We start from the raw sequence: 13,317 nt of genomic DNA, 5'->3' as shown, positions 1-13,317 counted from the left end.
GTAAGAAAACTTTTCAGAGGCTATGAGGTTTTCATTCTGCAGGACATTAAAAGAAGTTCTTTGAGGTGTGAGATGATATCTCATTGTTGTTTCGATTTGCATCTCCCTGATGGCTCCTGAAAGCTCCCTGATGGCTGTGGAGCATTTTTTCATGTGCTTTTAAGAACAAAAGCAACCAGTGCTGGCATGGATGCGGGGAAAAAGGGACACTCTTTCACTATTGGTGGGAATACCACTTCTCAGAATATATCCCTATGCTGAAAAAAAGCACAGCAGAAATGACATCTGTACCTATATGTTCATTGCAGCACTGTTAACTGTTCACAATAGTCAAAATCTGGAAACAACCCAAGTGCCCTAAAACAGATGACTGGTTAAAGAAGCTTTGGTACATCTACACAATGGAATACTATGCAGCTGTCAGGAGAGATGAAGTCATGAACTTTGCTTCTAAATGGATAGACATGGAGAGTATCATGCTAAGTGAAATGAGTCAGAAAGAGAGGGACAGACATAGAAGGACTGCACTCATTTGTGGAGTATGAAACAGCATAACATGAGGCTGACACCTAAGGATAGTAGATACACGGGACAGATAGATTGCTCCATAGCTGGAAGCCTGCCTAATGAACAAAGGGGAGAAGGCAGCTAGAATAGAGAAGAGATCAATAAGAAAATGATGGCAGGAGGAATCTGTCAGTATGGCAGATGTGTGCCAAAATTAGATAAAGGACCAAACATGATAACCTTTCAGTGTCTGTATTGCAAACCATAATGCCCCAAAGTAGAGAGAGATTATGGGATTATGGGGAATAATGTCTTCCATGGAGGCAGGGGGAAGGTGAGAAAGGGGGATATACCAAAGATGTTGGTGGTGGGGAATGTGCACTGGTGGAAGGAGGGTGTTTTATCATTGTGTGATTGTAACCCAAACATGAATGCTTGTAACTATCTCATGGTGATTCAATAAAATTAAAAAAAAAGTTCTTTGAAAAATGATTTTTGGGCTTTGCCAACATTTAATATGTAATGGTTGAGATCGTTTTGGCTCCAAGACCTCTAATCATTTGCTTTACCAGATAAAACTGCGTGGGTGGTCGTGTGATAGCACAGCGGTAGTGTGTTTGCCTTGCACTCGGCTGGCCCGGCTGACCCGGGTTCAATTCCTCTGGCCCTCTCAGAGAGCCCGGCAAGCTACCGAGAGTATCTTGCCTGCACAGCAAAGCCTGGCAAGGTACCCGTGACATATTTATTATGCCAAACACAGTAACAAGAAGTCTCAAAATGGAGATGTTAGTGAGTCCACTTGAGCAAATCGATGAATAATTGGAGGGCAGTGCAGTGCAATATATAATGGGAAATGAGAAGCCCTCTCACTATACTCTTTCCTGTCTTTGCAACAGATACATAATGAGGTCAGAGCTACAACTTCCTGTAGCTCCACAAATATTCTATTTAATTTGTTTAAAAATTAAAGCAGGATTAGTTAAAAAATTATCCACAGTTGAGTTTTTTTTTAAATAATGGAGGAGTAATGCTATTTATTCACACAATTAAGTTTTGGACATAGTGTTGTAGCACTGTTCCTACTGCCAGTGTCAACTCTCCACCAGCTTTCCCAGGTTCCATTTCCTGTGCCCCAGCCCCCAGAATTCATCTGGACAGGCATCTTTCTAAAATTTATTTATTATTTATTGAATCAGCGCAAGATACAGTTACAAAACTTTCATGTTTGAGTTTCAGTCATACAATGATTGAACATCCATCCACCAGTACCCATTCTCCACCACCAATGTCCCCAGTATACTCCACTTTTCCAACCCTGCCCCTGCTTATTTGACATTTTCCCCCATTCTCTCTACTTTTGGGCATTATGGTTTGCAGTATAGATACTAAGAGGCTGTCACGTTTGGTCCTTTATCTACTCTCAGCAAACATCTCCCATCCTGAACGATTCTTCCAGCCATCATTGACTTATTGATCCACTCTCTATTCCAGCTGGAAAGGCAGCTTTTTAAAGTTTGCTAATTAAAATTTGGGTCTCATGGGGATGGATAAGTAGTACAAGTGTGTGTGTGGGGGGTGGGGGTCAAAGGAATAGCACACTGGGGAGGACATTTGCCTTGCATGCGGCTGATCCAAGTTCGAGCCCTGGCATTCCATATGGTCTCTAGAGCACCTCCAGGAGTGCTTCTTGAGTTCAGAGCCTGGAGTTAACCTTGAGAATTTCTGGCTATAACCACCCCCCCCCAAAAAAAAGGGGGAAATGTAGTACAGTGGGGAGGGTACTTGACTTGCACACTGCTGACCAGGATTTGATTGCTGGCAGCCCATATGGTCCTCCAAACACAACCATGAGTGATCTCTGAGCAGATAGCCAGAGATAAGGTTTGGGTATCACTGGGTGTAGCTCCAAACCCCAAAATAATTAAATAAATAAAGTTTGGGTATCATAACTTCAGTGTTTGTTGACTCTGTGATTTGAATATTTAGCCATGCCATTCCTTTTATACCACTGATATACCTGAGTCCCTTTGACCCTTATCCCTGCCCCACTGCTTCCCACCTGTCTCTTCTCTCCCCCTTATAATTTCTTCCTTTTTCCTCCCTATACTCTGGGCCAACGATGGCCTTTGTGTCCCCTTTTAAACCATTGTATTCCCTCATTCAATTACTCTAAGTTCCACATATAAGTGAGATCATCCTGTGTTACCACGCACTTTATTTGACATTATACCTCCCAGTTCCATCCATGTTGCAGAGAACTGCATGGTTCATCATTCCTTATAATGACATAGTATTCCATTATTTAAATATATAACATCTTCATGATCCATTTATCTATCATTGGACATCTAGGTTAATTCCAAATATTAGCTATTGTACAAAGTGCTGCAATGAATAATAGTATATGTATGTGCCCATTTGGATGAGTTATTTTCTGTATTGGGGTTAGATACCTAAGAGTGCAATTGATGCGTCATATGGTACTTCAATTCTAAGTTAACTGAGAACCATCCATACTGTTTTCCTCAGGGTTTGATCCATACAACATTCCCATAAGCAGTGAATTAGAATTCTTTAATTCCTTTTTCACCAAATCTCTGCTAATACAGATTTCTCACACTATTTTTGATACGTGTTAGTCTCAGTCTCACTGGTGTAAGGTACTATCTCACTGTCATTTTGATTTGGAGTTTTCCTAATAATAAGTTACGTTGAGAATTTTTTCATTGCCTGATGGCCATTCTTCCTCAGAGAAGTCCCTGTTTATTTCTTTTCCCCATTTTGTAAAAATTAAATCACAGTGAAATACACAATTACAAAGTTGTTCATAATTGAATTTCAGTTGTACAATGTTTCAACACCCATCCAACACCAGTGTACATTTCTTACCATCAGCATCTCCTGTTTCCCTCCTGCTGTTGCCTGCCTCCTGCCCCAGGCAGCCTCTATGGCAGACATTTTCTTCTCTCTCTCTCTCTCTCTCTCTCTCTCTCTCTCTCTCTTTGATTCTCTTCATTTTTTATGGGTTTTTATGGGATTTTTGGTCTATGTGTATTTTATGGGCTGGAACTATAGCACAGCGGTAGGGCTTTTGTCTTGTGCGTGGCTGGGTGGCCGAGTGGGTTTGATTCCTCCACGATTCCTCTGCCCCTCTTGGAGAGCCCAGCAAGCTACTGAGAGTATCTCACCCGCCCGGCCAAGATTGGCAAACTATCCGTGACATATTCAATATGCCAAACACAGTAACAACAAGTCTCATGATGGAGACGTTACTGGACCCACTCGAGCAAATCGATGAACAATGGGAGGACAGTGCTACAGTGCTACAGTGTACTTTATATATCTTAGATACCAATCCTTCATACGATGTGTTGAGTGCAAATATTTTCTCCCATTCCATTAGCCTGAGCTCTAAGGCCATGTTTCTTTGTTTGATTTTTTCTTTTTGGGTCACACTCGGCAATGCACAGGGGTTACTCCTGGCTCTGCACTCAGGAATTACTCCTGGCAACGCTCAGGGGACCATATGGGATGCTGGGAATCGAACCCACGTCAGCTGCATGCAAGGCAAATGCCCTACCCGCTGTGCTATCACTCCAGCCCCAAAGGCCTGTTTCTTTACCATGCAGAAGCTCTTTAATTTTTTAAAGTCCCAGTTGTTAATTTTTGATACTATAGACTCTGACAATGGCATAGTTTCACTGAAGACACCTTGGAGGTCCAGGTCTTGGAGCATTCTGTCTATTAACCTTTGCACAGATGCTCAAATCTCATTTCTCAGAAAAACAGACCCTCTACACTAATAGGATCTGAAAAACTAACCCAAACACACAATAATATGGCAGGAGGTGGGGTCTTGCCAAACTTGTTCCCTGATGTACCAGAAGTCCCAGAGACATTTGATGCTAGCTGACATGAACTAGCTGTCTGCCTCAACCCTCCCGCCTCACCAGAGAAACCTCTATTTGTTAAGCTTGAACAGCAAATAGCTAACTTCTGACAATACAATTCATATATTTTTTTTGCTTTTTGGGTCACACCTGGTGATGATCATGGGTTACTCCTGGCTCTGCACTCAGGAATTACTCCTGGCAGTGCTTAGGGGACCATATGGGATGCTGGGATTCGAACCCGGGTCAGCCGCATGCAGGGCAAACGCCTACTCGCTGTGCCCTACCCGCTCCAGTCCCAATACCAATTCTTATTATTTGATTATATTCTTCTCAGGAAGCCTAATCTCTCACCATCTATAAGGTTTCCCATTACAGAACAGTAGAAGAATGCACTGGCTTTGGAGGGCTTTGAGCTTGAGATGCTCAAGTGTAATCATTATCTCCTCAAGCTTTCCCCTCACAATGAAGATCCACAGCACACAGACTTTTAGGATTACCCGATTCATTACTGCTTTTTTCCCAAAGGAAAAAGAACCACCATCTAATCTTATTTCTAACATGCCGGTAGCTTTCCCAATGATAAAATGATCTGCTTAAGAAAGAAAGAGACATGGGGAGGCTTTGCAGCTTATAGCCTATGTGTGTTGGGAGACCCTCAGGCAAGGCAGATTTTGATGGAATTTCTAGTTGCTGGATTAGTGTGTAGGATTATGGGGTACATCAGTCAAAGAGAATAGACATCTAGCTCCTCTGACAATGTAAAGGAGGTCTTTTGGGGAAAGAAGGGCTCTTATAGCCCTTTTGCTGGGTCATAAGTATTTTAAAATAGTTTCTAAAACCATAGGTATCCCCTACTCTCCATATTTTATTTTGGATAAACTATATTCTCAATTCAGATTTTCCCTTGCCATAAGTTAATTTTCACCCCAAATTTATGATTTTGATAGCAAACCATAACTCCATGAATTTTCTTTTAAGAAGCTTAGCTGATCCCTAACAGGATACCCATGACATTTTTCAAAGAAATAGACAAAACATTGCTGAAATTCATATGGAACAATAACGCCCCACTAATAGCTAAATCAATCCTTAGGAAAAAGAAGATGGGTTGGCACCACCTTCCCCAACTTCAATCTGTACTACAAATCAGTAGTAATTAAAACAGCATGGTATTGGGCTAGAAACAGAACCACAGACCAATGGAACAAAGTTGAATATTCTGTCACAGACTCCCAAATACATGACCACTTAATCTTTGACAAAGGAGCAAGAAAAGTGAAGTGGAAAAAGGAAATCCTCTTTAACAAGTGGTCTGGGAAAACTGGACAGCTACCTGCAAAAAAAAAAAAAGAGCTCTGACCTCTGTCTAATGCCAGGAACAAAAGTCAGATCAGAATGGATTAAAGACCTCAATATCAGACATGAATCCATAAGGTACATAGAGGGAAATGTAGGCAGAACCTTCCATGACATTGAAGCTAAAAGCATCTTTAAGGATGAAGCACCACTGATGAAGCAAGTGGAAAGAAACATAAACAAATGGGACTTCATCAAAGTAAGAAAAAGAAAAAGTGGAAAGTGCCTGCCACAGAGATCTGCTGGGGGATGCAAGAGGAAGGGTGGGGAGGAGGGAAACGGGGGACACTGCTGGAGGGAAGGGGATGCTAGTGAAGGAATTGGTGTGAATACTGTATACTTGAAACTTCATGATGAATAATGTTGCAACTTACTCATTTACAATGGTTCAATAAAATTTTTAAAAAGCAAAAAAAAAAAACAAACAAACTAAGAAACTTCTGCACTTCAAAAGAAACAGTGACCAAAATACAGAGAGAGCCCACAGAATGGGAAAAAATATTTACCCAATACCCATCTGATAAGGGATTAATATCTAGGATATACAAGACACTAGTAGAATTATATAAGAAAAAACTCTCCACCCCCATCAAAAAATGGGGAGAATAAATGAACAGAAGCTTCCTCAAAAAAGAAATACAAATGGCCAAAAGGCATATGAAACAAATGCTCCACATCGCTAATAATCAGGGAGATGCAAATAAAAACAACAATGAGATATCATCTCACACCACAGAGACTAGCACTTTCTTTTTTTTTAAATTTTTATTAGTGAAATATGAAGAGGTACAGTTGTAGCAATTTTTGTGCTTGGGTTTCAATGATTGAGTAACCATCCCTCTACCAGTGCCCATTTTCCACCATCACTGATCCCAGTATCCCTCCCACTCCCCAAACCCCATCCCATCCTGCCTCTGTGGCAGAGCATTCCCTTTTGTTCTTTCTCTCCTTTTGGGTGCTGTGGTTTTCAAAAGGGCATTGAGTGGCAATGATGTTCGGTCTATAGTCCACTTCCAGCATGCATCTCCCATCCTGGGAGGATCCTTCCAACACCTTTATTTGGTGTTCCCTTCTCTATCTGAGCTGCCTTTTCCCCGAGTGTGGAGACTGGCACACTTTCAAAAGAACAAAAGCAACTAGTGCTGGTGTGGATGTGGGGAGAAAGGGATGCTCTTTCACTATTGGTGGGAATGCTGACTGATCCAGCCTTTTTGGAAAACAATATGGACAGTTCTTCAAAAACTAGAAATTGAGCTTCCATATGACCCCACAATACCACTTCTGGGAATATATCCAGAGAAAAAAAGCACAGTAGAAATGACATCTGTACCTATATGTTCATTGCATCACTGTTCACAATAGCCAAAATCTGGAAACAACCCAAGTGCCCAAGAACAGACGACTGGTTAAAGAAACTTTGGTACATCTACACAATGGAATGCTATGCAGCTGTTAGGAGAGATGAAGTCATGAACTGCTTATAAGTGGATAGACATGGAGGTATCATGCTATGTGAAATGAGTAAGAAAGAAAGGGACAGATCTAGAAGGACTGCACTCAATTTGTGTAGTTTAAAATAACATAACACAAGACCAACACCCAAGGATAGTAGGTAGAAGGGTCAGAATGATTGCTCCATAGTTGGAAGCCTACCTCACGAGTGGGCACAGAGAGGACAGCTGGAATAGAGAAGGGATCATTAAGAAAATGATGGTTGGAGGAATTGGTTGGGATGGGAGGTGAGTGTCAAAAGTAGATAAAGGGCCAAACATGATAACCTCTCAGTATCTGCATTGCAAACCATAATACCCCAAAGTAGAGAGAGAGTATGGGGAATATTGTCTGCCATGGAGGCAGTGGGAGGGTAGGAAAGGTGGGGGTATACTGGGAATATTGGTGGTGGGAAATGTGCACTGGTGAAGAGATGGGTATCTGATCATTGTGTGATTGTAACTCAGACATGAAAGCTTGTAACTATATCTCACGATGAATCAATAACATTTTATTTTTTTATTTTTTTCCTTAAATTTTTATTAATGAAACACCATGAGGTACAGTTGTAGACTTACAAATTTTTGTGCTTGGGTTTCAGTTATACAATGACTGAATACCCATACCTCCACCAGTGCCCATTCTCCACCAAAACCAGTCCCAGTATCCCTCCCACCCCCTTTCCCCCCATCCCCCATCCAACCCTACCACTGTGGCAGGGCATTCCCTTTTGTTATCTCTCTCCTTTTGAGTGCTGTGGTTTGCAAAAGAGATATTGAGTGGCAATCTTATTTGGACTATAGTCTACTCTCATCACGCACTTCCCATCCTGAGAGGAACCTCACAAACACCCTTTATTTGGTGCTCCCTTCTCTATCTGAGCTGCCTTTTCCCCTAGCATGTGCGGTTGTCCTCAAAACCATGGAGTAATCCGCCTGGTACTTATCTCGGCTATTCTTGGGTGTTAGTCTCCTATTTTGTTACTTTATGCTACCCAGATGAATGTAATCTTTCTATGTCTATCCCTTTCTTTCTGACTCATTTCACTTAGCATGATACTTTCCATGTAGTACCACTTGTATGTAAATTTCATGACTTCATCCTTTCTGACAGCTACATAGTATTCCATTGTGTAGATGTACCAAAGCTTCTTTAACCAGTCATCTGTTCTTGGGCACTCAGTTTTTTTCCAGATTCTAGCTATTGTAAACAGTGCTGCAATGAACAGACAACTGCAGATGTCGCTTCGACTATACTTTTTTGCCTCTCTGGGGTATATTCCCAGGAGTGGAATTGCTGGGTCAAATGGGAGCTCAATTTCTAGTTTTTTGAGAATCATCCCTACTGTTTTCCAAAAGGGCTGAACCAGTCGGCATTCCCACCAGCAGTGAAGGAGGGTCCCTTTCTCGCCACATCTGCGCCAGCACTGGTTGCTTTGAATCAATAAAATTTTAAAAAAGGAAGAAACTTAGCTGGAGGCCTGGGAGATAGCACAGGCATTATCTGCACCTGATCCTAATGTATAACATAGCCCCGTCTCAGTACGCCTGGGTGTGGTCCTGGTGGTTCCTAAGTTGTCCCTGATACAGAGTGCAGTGCAAGCAGCACTGCATCCTTGGTTTCTGGCATTGGACCATGCCAGCAGGTCAAGTATCACTGGGAGTAACACATGGGCCCTGTCAGTACCTCTTCGGAGGCTCCTTGCCAAGAAAAACTTATTTTTGACACATTGATCAATAAACAGATCAATAAACAGAATTTCTTCTATTAGTCTTCAATAATCTAAATACAACACATGTATTAAAAGGTCAAAGAGGCCCTTATGTATCCATACACCAATGCTCCAAATGGAGGGACTGTTGCAAACCTAAGTAAGACCCAAAGCATGCTCAAAGTGATGGGAGTTTAGCTAAGTTGGTAGGACAGCTAGGAAAAAACGTACAGTAGAATTTCCAAAGTGGGGTAGCATGAACCAACCATTCTAATGCTCAGGGATCCCGTGGCTTCACGCAATAGTTCATTACTTCTCTAGTTGGCATCGATTGGGGCAACTTGAGAACTGGGACCCAGAATTATCTGAAGAATGTCTCTTCTTATATTCTGTTTCTGGGCTGGAAACATTAAAACACTATGGTGGGAGTAGCAGGGATTCAGGCATCTTTCTCTCCTTGAAAGGTCTCTTTAGCATAGGAATGGCAGAGGATCCCTTTCCTTTGAGATCAAAGGCATAGGAAAGGGAGAGGGGGAAAAAGCTCCATTGCATTTTATATAGCAATGTAAAAGACTATGCCATGTCATCATGTCAGTATAGCTTCTGGAAGGGAAAAAGGAGATGGTAACTGAACTATTTTTTGTTTTCTGTTTTTCCTTTTTTTTAAATTGAATCACCATGAGCTACACTTAAAATGCTTTCATGTTTGAGTTTCAGTCATATAATGATCGAACATCCATACATCCACCAGTGCACATTTTCTACCATCAATATCCCCTGTATCCCTTCCCCCTCCCTATTGCAGATATTTTTCCTTTTATTCTCTCTCTACTTATGGGCATTGTGGTTTGCAATACAGATACTGAGAGGTCATCATGTTTGGTCCTTTATCTACTTTCAGCACACATCTCCCATCCCGAGTGATTCCTCAAACCATCATTGACTTAATGATCCCTTCTCTATCCTAGATGCCATCTTCTCCAGCTCAAAAGGCAGGCTTCCAAGCGTGGAGCAATTTTCCTGGCCCTTTTCTCTACTATCCTTGGACATTAGTCTCATATTATGATATTTTGTATTCCACAAATGAGTTCAGTTATTCTATGTCTGTCCCTCTCTTTCTGACTCATTTCACTTAGCATGATACTCTCCATGACCACCCACTTATAAGTAAATTTCATGAATTCATCTTTCCTAAAAGCTGCATAGTATTCCATTATGTAGATGTACCATAGTTTCTTTAACCATGAACCATTTTTTGAAGAGGATAAAGAGATTTGCTGCCATGTCTTTCAGCCACCACTGTTGAGCAGAGGTGAGATAGGGAGACAGTTAGGTGCTAGTAAACAATTCCAGGAGTTTTTCTGGGAGCTCTTGCAGACTCAAATTATTCACCCTGCCATGGTCTTACATGTTGGTTTAAGAGGATATGATTCATACCCTGAAACAGTAAAAGTAACTGCTATTACCTTTTTAAAATCTGAGAACTGAGTCATTCATGTCTTGTTGTGATGGATGATAAATTTCGAGAATAAAGAGACTGTGCTCTGAGAATTTTCTCTGATTCTCTCCAAGTTACTAATTCCTGTCACTATTCTAACTCAACTTAATTATAAACTTATTGTACCATTAATGCTCACAACCACCTCTGAAATAAGCACTCATTTCCCCCTCCCCCGATATGAATAGATATTGAACTCATTCCCCACCCCCATATGAATAGATATTCAAGAGACATACAAATATCTGCTTAGGGTAGGGAAGATAATTCGAGTCGGTGAGCACATGCTAGCATGTACAAAACACTGGACTTTATTTGTGTCCTTCCCTCAAAAAATAGCTGAAGACTACCTACTTAGTTCAAGGGTTAATGGGTTGAATTGTGTCCTTTCAAAATGCACGTATTAAAACCAAATGTATATATTGGAGTCCTGACCACCAGTACTTTGGAATGCGACTATATTTAAAGATGTGGCATCAGAAGAAATTAGGTATATGGTTCCTCCTAATCCAATATGACTAGTGGATTTTATGTTCTGTTTTTATTTGTTTCTGTTTTGTAGCTACATCAAGTAGTGCTCAGGGTTTGACTCCTGGCTCTGTGCTCAGGGACCCATATGCAGTGCTGGGTATTAAAATGGGGTTGACTGGTAAATGACAAGCATATACAAAGTCTCTCTGTGTACATGAAAACATGTCAACCCTGTACTATTTCTCTGGCCTACTTTTAGTCTCTTTATAATAATGGTGGTTAGGATACAGGCATGCACAGATAACTTATCATGTAAGGACACAGTAGGAAGACAGATGTTCTTCTAGAGACCCCAAAGAAAGCAGCTGTGATGATATCTTTATTTGGACCTCTGGTTTCCAGAATAAGGAGAAAATAAAATTTCACCTTTAAGCCTCCTTTCTCTTCTTGCTGGTACATGTTATGGAAGCCTTAGCAAACAAACACAGTGATGAATGGAATTTGAATGCAGGCTTTTTGAGTAGTTTGTGTTCTCATGTATTCCACTTTGGGGTTAAAAAATGAGAGAATATTCCTTGAGGATTTTCACCAGTAAATTATTTTCTCTATACCTCTAGTCATTAATGCACTTAAAAACAGACCAGTGTGCTCGCTTCGGCAGCACATATACTAAAATTGGAACGATACAGAGAAGATTAGCATGGCCCCTGCGCAAGGATGACACGCAAATTCGTGAAGCGTTCCATATTTTTAAGGCTGAACCAAGAAGACCTGGAATACCTGAACAGACCTATCACCATCAAGGAAATTGAAATGGTAATAAAAAGTCTCCCCAAGCACAAAAGTCCTGGCCCGGATGGATTCACTAGTGAATTCTTCCAAATCTTTAAAGAGGACTTACTCCCAATGCTCTTTAAGCTTTTCCACGAAATTGAAATATCAAAAACACTTCCAAACAGTTTCTACGAAGCAAATATCACACTGATACCAAAAGCAGACAGAGATACCACAAAGAAAGAGAATTACAGGCCGATATCCCTGATGAACACAGATGCAAAGATCCTCAACAAACTACTAGCAAATAGAATCCAACTACTCATTAAAAAGATCATACACCATGACCAAGTAGGATTCATCCCAGGGATGCAAGGATGGTTTAACATTCGGAAATCAATCAACATAATCCACCATATCAACAAAAGAAAAGATAAAAAGCATATGATCATATCAATAGATGCAGAGAAAGCATTTGATAAGATCCAGCACCCCTTTATGATGAAAACCCTAGCCAAAATGGGTATAGAGGGGACCTTCCTCAACATAATTAAAGCCATCTACCACAAGCCTACAGCAAGCATCATCCTCAATGGGGAAAAACTGAGAGCCTTCCCTCTAAGATCAGGGACGAGACAGGGATGCCCACTCTCTCCACTGCTGTTCAATATAGTACTGGAAGTACTTGCAATAGCGATTAGGCAGGAAAAAGATATTAAGGGCATTCAGGTAGGAAAGGAAGAAATCAAGCTCTCACTATTCGCAGATGATATGATACTCTACTTAGAGAACCCAATAACTTCCACCAAAAAACTCCTAGAAACAATAGACTCGTATAGTAAAGTTGCAGGTTATAAAATCAATACCCAAAAGTCCATGGCTTTCCTATACGCAAACAGTGAGAGAGAAGAAAGCAACATGAAAAAAACAATCCCATTCACAATTGTGCCCCAGAAAATCAAGTACCTAGGAATCAGCTTAACTAAGGAAGTAAAGGACCTGTACAAAGAAAACTACAAAACGCTATTTCAGGAAATAAAAGAGGACATGAGGAAATGGAAAGATATCCCCTGCTCATGGGTCGGGAGACTTAACATTGTCAAAATGGCAATACTACAGAAAGCATTGTATAAATTCAATGCAATCCCTATAAGGATACCCATGACATTCTTCAAAGAAATGGAGCAAACACTCTTGAAATTTATATGGAACAATAAGCCCCCACGAATAGCTAAAGCAATTCTTGGGAAAAAGAAAATGGGAGGAATCAACCTCCCGAACTTCAAACTGTACTACAAAGCAGTAATAATTAAAACAGCATGGTACTGGAACAAAGGCAGAACTGCAGACCAATGGAACAGGGTTGAATACACTGACATCTCTCCTCAATCATATGCTCATCTAATCTTTGATAAAGGTGCAAGTAATGTGAAGTGGAGTAAGGAAAGCCTCTTTAATAAATTGTGTTGGCATCACTGGACGGCTACATGCAAAAAAATAGGCTCAGAACTCTGCCTAACACCATGTACAAAAGTAAGATCAAAATGGATTAAAGACCTCAACATCAGACCAGAAACCATAAGGTACATTGAAGATAAAGTTGGCAAAACCCTCCA

General features: G+C 40.9%; 1 protein-coding gene and 1 non-coding gene across 2 annotated transcripts in view; one reads left to right on the top strand and one right to left on the bottom strand.

Moving 5' to 3' along the window:
- SLC24A3 (solute carrier family 24 member 3) overlaps positions 1–13,317 on the bottom strand; it is a 679,502-nt gene that overhangs the window by 127,683 nt on the left and 538,502 nt on the right. The window lies entirely within an intron of this gene.
- On the top strand, positions 11,573–11,679 carry LOC130030937 (U6 spliceosomal RNA). Its single transcript, XR_008793582.1, has one exon. It is a non-coding gene; the product is annotated as a U6 spliceosomal RNA (small nuclear RNA).

Source organism: Sorex fumeus, unplaced genomic scaffold (genome assembly GCF_029834395.1).
Source record: "Sorex fumeus unplaced genomic scaffold, SorFum_2.1 ptg000044l, whole genome shotgun sequence".
NCBI classification, from domain to species: Eukaryota; Metazoa; Chordata; class Mammalia; order Eulipotyphla; family Soricidae; genus Sorex; species Sorex fumeus.
The sequence above is the reverse complement of the archived record's forward strand: the minus strand, read 5'-3'. Positions and strand labels throughout refer to the sequence as shown.